The sequence below is a fragment of the Typopeltis vanoorti genome, chromosome 2 (assembly GCF_054136105.1).
Source record: "Typopeltis vanoorti isolate ZY-2024b chromosome 2, IOZ_Tvanoo_1.0, whole genome shotgun sequence".
Lineage (NCBI taxonomy): Eukaryota > Metazoa > Arthropoda > Arachnida > Uropygi > Thelyphonidae > Typopeltis > Typopeltis vanoorti.
The window spans coordinates 13,363,772-13,375,087 of record NC_143550.1 but is presented as its reverse complement, the minus strand read 5'-3'; positions in this window follow the sequence as shown (position 1 = coordinate 13,375,087).

Genomic DNA, 11,316 nt, shown 5'->3' with positions numbered 1-11,316 from the left:
GACGTCGAAGCTGACCATTATGTCAGTATGTTGGAGTGTAAGGTTTTCTATGCTGGCTTTAAAGTGGGCTGAGTTTTTTATGTGTGATGGTGTGTTGCCAGTATAGTGTGTGAGCTCTTTGGCCAAATGTTTAGCTAATTTGTATGTGGGGGAATCAATGCCATCCACTATGGGACGTAATGGCACATTTTCTTTATGTATTTTTGGGAGTCCTTAAATACGGGGGGGGGGTATAGAGTTAAATGGTTTTAATCTGTTGGTAACTTCTACAGGCCAAGAAGTGACTTTCTTAAGGAGCCTGTGAAGTTTTCTAATTTGTGAGTTGGTGGGATTGTAATTGATAGGGAGATAAGTAGCCCGATCTAATAGAAGAGCATTCAGCTTACCTTTGTAGTCCTTTTGGTTAAGTACTACAGTTGCATTTCCTTTATCCACTTTGGTGATAACTAATTCTTTATTATTTCTCAATTCCTGTAGGGCTTTAAATTCCTTGTTGGATATATTGGTTTTGGGTGGTTTTGCTATGGAAAGGACACAAGCTATGGAAAGGACACACTGCCCCAAATTTGGGAGGCATACATCAGCAGACCTTCAGACCAACGGCCAAGAACGCCTACTTAGCCCGCCAGAGGGCACCATCAGGACTTCTAGTGAGAACGATAGCTTCATATCTTCATTCTCAGTTACTGTATTGTTAGTGCCTGTGTGCACCTGCCTTTTTGTAAGTTCCTTTAGAAAATGGCAATGTGACATTGCCGAAATATCGGAAATATCTATTAAAGTATAATTTAATTTATATTCGGATCTACGTTGTTTCAATTCCCTAAGTTATTTAGAAATGCATAACCAACGTATAATCCTGTCTACGAGAATCTTCACATGATATATTTGAATCTTTTTGAGACGGTGCTTCTGCAATTAATTATTTTTGGCAAAATCATGTCCCAAGCTCTCAAAATCCTGTTGCACAACAGTTCTAATGATGGCCTCTTAATCTTAATCCACTCCACTTAATCCAAGATTGAGAAGAAGTCAGTGCCTTCACTCCCACATTTGCTCTACTGGTTGCTTCCATCTGTATGTATATAATTGGTGCAGTATTAACAAAAGATCGCATGACTCAACGACAAAGGCAAGCCAACGATTGTTGAGTTGAAATACTTATTCTCTTCAACTGAATTCCAAAATATCTGAAACTATCATAAAAACATTCTCTCTCTATTTCTTAAAGGTTTGAACTTTTTTTGTGTGCAAAACTTTTTAATTTTTTTTTTTTCTGTAAAGTAAAATGGGGTGCAAGGTATATGCAAGGGTGAGTTATATTCGAGTAACACGGTAGTCCTGTGACCTGTCTGGTAACGGCTGCACATTATCGGGACACGTTGATCAGTTTCCTCATCCCACAATTGCAGCAAAGAGGGCTCTTGAACACAACAGTGTTACTACAAGATTGAGCATCTCCCCATATAGGATGTAAAGTTCAACAATTATTGTGAAGGAATAGAATAGAGGATAGAATAATCAGTTGGTCATTTTTCATGAAATAGCCATTACATTCACCAGACCTTAGCACTTCTGACTTTTGGCTTTAGGGAGTTGCCTCGAAAGCATATTGCATCAAGGCAAAGTTCTTCACTTTAAGAACTTATTTCATGCACAAAATAATTAGCTATAATTACTGTGTTAGAAAAGTGTTCAATTTGTAGTGAATTACTAAGCTGTATTAAATTTAATGAAAAATAATAAGTATATAAAAAAAGTATACAAGTTTATAAGATAGTTACACTTAACACTAGACCTGAAATCAAGATTAAAAATTATATTCTGAATAAGTCATTATCAAATTTCTGCATAAGCCAGTTTATTATTGACCAGAGAACATGTAGGCCTAGAATTATTACCTAAGATAGTTGAATTTGTTACTAGAATCATTACCTATCTGTAGATCAATATTTTATTTGAATGTGAGAAGTTTGAATTTTTGTTGTCTGCTTTAATATACTTATTTTAATATAGATATTTCAGTTTTGATTCATGGGAGCAAATTTTGATACTTGATGCTGTTTGTATTATCATTACCACTCATAAACAAGATGTAGCTATCTTCCAAAATCAATCTACTAGTGAGTCTGGCAATGGCTGATAGATGATACCCGTGACTTCATAATGATGTGTTTTTCATGTATTATAATATATGGTCAAGAATCATTTGCCCACATAATCTTACACTCTTTTCTTTTCTATTCTCTGTCTCTGTTGTGTGTTACACAGTTTCAAAATAACAAGACCATGTTACTGCCTTCTCCATTTTACACAATCATCAGAAGTCAAGAGTTTATGTTCCCAGATGTTACCCTTGTGAATTGTGGATTACCCTTGTGAATTGTGGATAATTATTGAACCAATACTTGCTGCTAGGCTTATATTACCATCTCTTTTCAGTGAATTTTAAGGATTATTTGAAAGTAGCATTGGTGGTATTTTTACAGCTGCCCTCTGGTATGTGCTTTACATTTTGTAACCATTTTCTCACATTTTTCTACATTTTCTCACAACAGCCTCTGTGAGGGTGCTGTGAGAAATTGTGAACAAATAGGAAATTAGTTCTGGACAACAAGGGGAATGAGACTCAGTATTCCCAAGTATTTCCTTATATTATCCTTTATACAATGGATGTATAAAGGATAATATAAGGGAAGTTTCATCTCAGGATACAAAAATAATTGACTGTTTACAGATGACATAGTCATTACTGAAGAAGATGAAGGGGACCTAGAAAGAACTGCTGAAGTTACGTGAAAAAGGAAACAGATATGGAATGATATTAAATATAAAAAAAAACAAAAACATATATATTTTGAGAGAAGAGGATGAAAGAGCAAATAAACTTTAATGGACAAGAGCTGGAAATGGTTAGGAACTTCACATACCTCAGGGAACAATATAACACAATTTAGACTGTAAAAAAGAGATAAGATCTTGGATAACAAAAGTGAAAGTACCTACAGGCAATGGACCAGATATGGAAAAGTAAATCATTAAGCTTTTGTATAAAGCTGAAATTGCTGGAAACATGCATATTCAGAAGTGCTCTCTATGACTATTAGACATGGGTAATAGTCATGGTCAAAGACTGTGAGACCAATATTAGCTTTCAAAAGAACATGTTATACAAAGATTCTATGAATTGGGTGCAAAAAGTAAAATGAAGAACTATGTAGCACAGTAAACTGCAAAGAGAATCTAATATAGAAAATAATTTGAAGGAAACTAAAGCTTTTTGGACATATCTGCAGAGTGGATAACAGTAGAAAGATCCAAACCTTGATGCTTGGTACAATGGACAGTATAAACAGAAGGGTGGCCAAGGTGAATGTGGTTGATGTGAAAGATTTGAGTCATCTTGTAACGGATGGGGAGAAATGGTAAATAATGATGGATCAGGCATTGGACCCATTGAAAGCTATACTTGCATTTCAAATAACACTGAATTTCCTCATCAGTGTTAGCATTTGGTGAGAGGGTACCTGTCATAAGGAAAAATAGCTGACATTTTTCAGGCTTGATTCCATCTATCTCAGTAACACTGAATTAACTGAAAAAGGCACTAGAAGCACTCTTTTTTTTTTTTTTTAAACACTTAGGCCAGATCTTTCATAAAGCATAGGCATTAATTATAACCATGCTGTACTGCAGATACCTAATTTTTAGATGAAGATTAGCTGAGGACTTGATTTGCAAAATTAATATACTTTTTCTAAATCTACAAAACTTAAATGCAGATCCTTGTTATATTCTCAGTTTCTCAGCTTTCATTGTAAAGTGAAAATCTGATTTCGACAACTTCTATTTGTCTTGAACACAGCTTGTTCTTGCCCAACTGTTTCACTTCCATAATTTTTTGTTATCCTCTTCTCAATTTATGCTTGCATAAATCTTACCTGGAACATTTAGTAGAGATATTCCTCTGTAATTCTCCCATTCAGTTTTATTATTGTGCCTAATTTCCCTTTTCATAAATGGGAACTGTGAGCACTTTACTCCAGTCATCTGGAATTTGACTTGGCCAGGCTGTCTAAATTATGCATTGCAGCCACTGTAAAATTTTTATACCTCCATGTTTAAGCATTTCTGGTCAGATATCTTTTCCTACCTCTATTATTGATATGTGCCTTTAATTGCATTGTTGAATATTTTCTATCATTTTTCTGTCAGTTCTTGTTGCATTTAGTTGCATCTTTCATAGTTTTTGATCCTGATATGTCATCTTTAATCTGATTCCATTTATTATAATTTTACCTCTATTTCTAAGATTTTCAATACCTTCCGGAACACTACCTCCATAATATTTATCTTCTATAATAGTTATCAAAGTCTTCCCATGATGAACTTTAGTTACTTTTACACTTAGCTTAGCAGTCTTACCTTTTTCACTGTACAGTGGTGCCTTGTAGTTCGTATTTAATTCGTTCCAGAAACCCGTTCGAACTATGATTCGTTCGAAGTCCGAATCAAGATTTTACATAAGAAATAATGGAAAGTGAAATAATCCGTTCCCATATCCAAAAAATGTCAGTAATTTTTTTTTTTTAATCTATTTTAGATTTTTTAATGTTAATAACTTAGAAAAAATTAAACAAAATAATCTTATATTTATTTTATAATTTTAATTATTATAAAAATAACAGTGAAGAATATTTTTTTAATATAAAAATCACAAAGACAAAAATAATGCTCCCGTTATTAAGTGTCTTCTTTCTGCTGCTTAGCTGGAGTTGAGAATGCTGATTCACATTCTCTTTTTTCTGCAGAGAAGAATCTATCTAATGTTGTTTGGCGCTGACGATTTTCTTTGATATTTTTAAAATAACCCATTACACTGCCATCGAATAAGTTGATATTCCTGGTCACTACTGTCTTATTAGGGTGCCACTTTTCCATAATGGCTTGTGTTCTAACCCAAACAGAGAACAATTCTTGAAGGTCAGCATTGGAAATGCATCCTTTGGCATCCTTCTCTTCCATAAAAATTTATTTTTCCACTTCTTTTTGTTGTTGATCGTGAAGATGTTGAAATTCTTCTGTGCTGAGTTCGGTTTTATGATCATCTATTAACTATACATCCTCATCACTCACCTCTAATCCCATAGCTTTATCCAAAGACACCATTTCATTTACAATAGACTCTTCTTCACTGATTGAAATACAATCTGGCCAGAGTTTTTTCCAAGCAGAAATCATTGTTTTAATAGAAACTTCTTTCGATGCCTTATTGACGATCCTTAAGCAATGAAGAATGTTGTAATGCTTTTTCCAAAATTCTTTAAGAGTCAGTTCTGTGGCATTGGTTATTTCAAAGCACTTTTGAAACATAGCCTTAATATGCAGTTTTTTGAAGTTTGAAATCACTTGCTGGTCCATGGGTAGTATGATAAAAGTGGTATTGGGCAGCAAAAACTTTATCTTGATGAAACTGAATTCACCAACTAAATCCTCTAAATTTGGGGGATGAGCAGGAGCATTGTCCATCACTATAAGAGCTTTTAATGGTGGATTTTTTCAGTAAGATAAGCTTTTACAGTGGGAGCAAATTTTTGATAAATCCAGTCAGTGAAAAATTCTCTGGTAACCCAAGCTTTCGTGTTGGCCCTCCACATAACACCGAATTTTCTCTTTATGACGTTCTTTTTAAAAACACGTGGATTTTCAGAATGGTAAACGAGCAAAGGCTTTATCTTACAGACTCCACTAGCATTACCACAAAACAGCAAAGTAATGCTATCTTTTATAGGTTTATATCTTGGTGCTGTCTTTTCTTCTTTTGTGATATAGATCCTTTTTGGGAATTTTTTTTTTATTTTTTTAAAAAGACCTCTTTCATCGCAATTAAAAACCTGTTGAAATACAAATCCCTCACTATCCACGTACTCCTTAAAGGTTTTTACAAATTTGTCCGCTTCTACATCGGCACTCGCAGCCTCTCTGTGCATGACAACACTATGGATCCCAGTTTGTTTTTTGAATTTATCGAACTGGCCTCTACTTCCTTCAAACTCCCCATTTTCAGTACTGGTCTCAGGTGTGCGTTTCTTAAGTTCACTATGCAGATATTTGGCTTTCTCACAAATAATTCTCTCAGTAATAACGTCACCACGTAATCGCTTCTCGTTTATCCACACTAAAAGGAGTTTTTCCATCTCTTCAATAACGTGATCTCCTGGAGGTCAATGTTGTCACATTGACCTCAATGACAAGTACAACTAACACAAAAGAAAGAAGTCGGGGAAGAGGGAGAATTAGGGAAATTAATAGATATACAATACTCCACAACTCTGTCCTTGAACAACTAACAAAAAAGAAGTTGGGGGCAAAATTTGGAAAATGAATAGATATACCACTCTATCCTTGAGCACAATAGATGCACAGTTGCTTATCCAACAGCGATTGCCGACATTCGGGGGGATTTTTGCTGTAACATCAGTACCATCTTCATGTTATTAAAAGTTCCTTATTAAAAAAAAAAAAAAAAAAAAAGTCGAGCAGAAAAACAAACCCAGTTTTCTTTGAACGTCACCAAAGATAACACCGTTCACTAAAGAAGAAATGAAAGCTGCTTTTTGCTTAAGTGCTATCCAACTGCTGATGAGCCAGATAATGTTCATTCGTCATCAGTCCCCATGGGTCTAATGTCCATTGATGCTTGTTTCACCATTCTTTGTCCATTGTCAGGGGATCTAAATCCTGCATGCTTTCCACACCACTTCATAAACTACTCATTCTCACTTTGGCTGGTCTCTTCTGTTTTATACCGTCCATTGTACCAAGTATCCAAGTTTTGATCTTTCTATTGTTATCCATTCAGCAGATATGTTCCAAAAGCTTTAGTTTCCTTCGAATTTTCTACATTAGATTCTCCTTGCAGTTACCTTTTATATATAGTTTTTCATTTGCTACAATCTCTCACAGCCATTGGCAGTACATACTTGTAAATGTGGATGTTTCTACCAATCTCAGCTTCATGGGAAGGGTCACTTCTCTTATTCGAGATTTAATCTCTTTTTCTCGTAATATTCATTGGGAACAAAAAAAATATGTCGCCATCGTCCATGCATTAACTGTTTCTCCTTTACAGCAGAATTTCTCTGTTATGTTATATTTCCTGATATAAATAAAGGCAATTATTATTACATTTCCTAAGCCAAGGAAGGATCCAAAATCTACAAATAATCGTCTGCTTGCGCTGACCAGATGCTTGTGAAAGATTCTGGTATGAATATGAACCACCGTAGCTCAGTCGGTATAGACGAAGCCTTTGATCAGAAAGACTTGGGTTGGATTCCCGTTAGTGAAATGAGGAACCTTTATCAGAGACCAGATAAAGGTTCCTCACTTTTCATACGGATGTAGGGGAGGTTTCACCCGGAAACTCGGGTTTTTCGTCCCCCAGAACAGGCAAACTGGCCCCGTGAACACACACGGATTATAGTCAGGAGTACTTAAGACGCAGCCATAAGCCTGATTCATCAGCTATGCCGATCCCGAGCCAAGACAAAATTAGGGGGGATTGAGATGGTGCCGCACTTTCCTGTAGAAAGGGCCTCACGGCCGTTGTATCATCATAAATAAGTGGTAAAAATCGTTAACTCTCGTCTTTTATGGTTTCAGGAGATAAGCAACGTTTTTTCCAGAGCACAGTCCGGTTTCCGAAAATATCAATTTACTACTGATTATATACTTCAGGAGGCATGTATTAGAGATGCCTTGTTAAAATGCGATCATCTGGTATCGTTTCTTTGATATGGAAAAAAGCATGCGACACTGTTTGGAGATTTGTAATACTGAAAAACCTAAACAGTTTTGGTCTTAGAAGGATATCTCTTTTTATCAAGGAGTTATCTAACCGAATGTCCCAAGTTCGAGTGAAAAGCACTCTCGCAGTACTGTATAACCAAGAGGAGGGAACCTCAAGGTTTAGTTTTATGTGTCACTCTTTTTCTAACAAAGTCAACTCGATAACAACTTTATCCAACCGTAAGTAATACTCTCTGTGGATGACTATCATATTCTGTCATTCATCATGTAATATGAGGAATACAGAAGGGGGATGAAGTTATCTTCTAGCAACAAGCCATTGAACATCTCTCAAAATTGGCTCTAGCAAATGGGTTCAGATTTTCACAGCAGAAGACATTTTGTGTGCACTTTGAGTTGTAGCATGGTCTTTATCGTTGAGCCAGAATAAACTAATTGCAGTTGCTCCAGCAGTCAAGTTCTTGGGATTCATATTTGACAGCAAATTGAGTTTTTCCTCTCACATACATCATTAGCGAGTGAACATTTGTCGGCTCCCCACTTCTTGAAGTGCAGACGCTGTTCTGCAGTTCTTAAAACAGCAGCTAGTGCATTTATAACGTCACCAAGGTGACTTCCAAAACCCAAGCCTCTGGTATCCGTTTTCTTATGGAAAAAAAAAAAAAAAGAAAGAAAGAAAGGATATGGAATATTGAAAGACCTACACAGTTTTGATTTCAGAAAGAATCTCTCATTTTTTTTTTTAATCAAAAGAGGGAGATTCTTTGTTGTTTCGACATCAACAATATCAATTTACTGCTGATTATCTACTTTAGCAGAGGCATGTATTAGAGATGCCCATGCAACGAAAATAAAATCCTATCAGACCACTCCACATTGCCAATTATTTTTCGTCCACAATGGGAGAATCTGTACACTACCCGAGAAGCTACCATAAAACGCTTTGGTTTGCGAATGAAAGCTCTCTTACATGCTGTAAATATTGGGATAAACAACATAGTCCATACACTATTAAATGCACTTCCACCGTGGTATTAATACATACCACCATGTTATTTTTCTTTCTCCAGGTTACTGACATATTCCACCCTCCTGGTGTCCATTAGCAGCTCTTTGAAGCGCAAAGAATTGAATAATCCGATTTTGTATCGCTATACAGACGGTTCAGATATTATGTTACCTGCTCAGATCCCTTGCTTTAAAATACATCAAATTGCATCGCTACCAAAAGTGCACAATGTACGAGAATACCAATACATAGAGTTCTTTATAGGCGATAAGAAGACTAGAATTTCCGAAACAACCAGTTCTCCCTCTTGAATCCAACATATCCCAGTTATGGAAGCTTCACTTCGATATATACTTTTGTCGGAGTCCAAGCCGCATCGGAATTAAGGGAAAACGAGGCTGCAGGTAGTTCAGCTTGTTTCTCAAGCTTCCACTATCTACCTGTACCCTACATGATTACAGTAGATCATCAGAACAACTTTTATTCTACTAGCAGTATTGGAATAAAAGCTTTGTCATTGAGAGAAATTATTTTATCCACTTTCATAATTTGTCTGAGCTCTGTACACCCAGTCAGATTTTATCAGTCACCGAGCGTCACCATGTTTTATGAATTTTTACGAAGCATTATTTTATTACGTTGTTTATTTCTAAGAAATGTTTCATTTATTTTAGATTTTACACACACGCGCGCGCCATTATTTCAAGCAAATGCCATTGAGACAATTTATTTGAAATTTACCCTATTTTATCAAAACATATACTGAACTTTGGAACATCCTGTATCACGCGAGAATGGGACTGTGCTGTTGCTATTGTATGGATACTGCCAATATTTCCATCCTGATGGAATACTTGTTCTGTATCCCATCCAACTAAGGAATGCCTCTTAGTTTCTAATTTAATTCACATATTTTTTCTTGAAAAAGAATACGCCAGGGAATTATTCTCCATAAGTCCATTGGACCTATGGAGGAATTAAGGATGATATATTCAAGTATAATTCCTTCCAAGAAATGATATATCTATGAATGATATTCATAGTAGTCATAAAACAATAATGGACTCCCGCATTATTCACTGTTGGCACATTTACTGTTTAAGCTTTACATATATGCTCTGCCGTAAGCCTGTTCTAAACCATAAATACGGTAATTATACTGATGATATGGCTGAGAGAAACAGGATAATACAAATACCACCCACTGAATTAGAAAATTTTATTTAATACCTTGTTGATCTCCTTTAGCCAATACCGATCCTCTTCATTTCCCTGCGCATAGTTCGGTGAGATATGGGTCGGGAACAGCCTTCATTAAATGCTTTGGTCAATTGCTTCACACAGGAAGTTCGCTTGTCCTTACGATCCTTCTCAGACGAGGGTGATCTCGTTCCTAACAGACTGTTTTAGGACCACGGAGATATGCCTTACTTAGATAATCAAAGTAGGTTATTATTTCACTGATTAAACACCCGGGATATCCCACCTTTTCAGAAACCAGTCAGCTCTGCTGTTTACAAAATCGCTGGTCCAGCCAGACGGGCACCCACGATAAATCCTTTATCGAACTACAAAGGATCCTTTTTTTTTTTTTCTATTGTGATCAACACTTAACGATTACTGACCAGTAGCATTCTTAAATAGTTGCCTACAGCACTTGGAGACACACATGACCAAGTATTTTCTTAAGTGACCTTTACGTATATCTGCATTCAGTGGCCACTATGTGTATAATAATAATAATAATAATAATAAGCAAATATTGCTGATCTTGAAAAGTTGAAAGTAGCAATTTGAAAAAAAAAAAAAAAAAAAAATAGAGCGTATATCAAAACAGAAGTCGATTGTTTCTATTTCAATTCTGAAGGGGGACAAATGTGATAATTTGGGTCAGTTTTAATGGTCATAAAAATCAGTGTAATCTGCACGACACATGGATCGAATATTTTTATACAACACACCTCAAGAATGTGGTTTTTAAGATTAGTAATATTTATATACAGTATATATATAACAAAATATATAACAAAACTTCTACTTCGGCTTTTAGTTTCAAGTTCTCATGTTTCAGAAACACTACACGTTGAATTGTCTGCTGCTCTTTCTGTCTTCTCATTTTCCGTGACTTTTTTGCCGATTCGTTGTTTCTTTTTCTCTTTTCCCAGTAAGCTTGTGGCTTTTTCTTTTTGACGGAATCCACAGTGTTATAAGATGGTAGTGGCGGCACACACGATGCCATCATCAATTATATATATATACATATATATACAGAGGAGATTATGTATATGGCATAAACCAAATAGAACCTTGGATTATGCTAGCAGATGCAAATGGTTTATTTTATTTATATATATGGGCTTCGAGCCTCCAGTATTTCTGTGGTTCTTTACTCCAAACTGTCAACTATATTGAGACTGAATGTTAACTAAACCCACATTCTGGACGATGAAAGTGTCAGAATAGAGTGGCTGAAGCGTTTGATATATATCACTGTA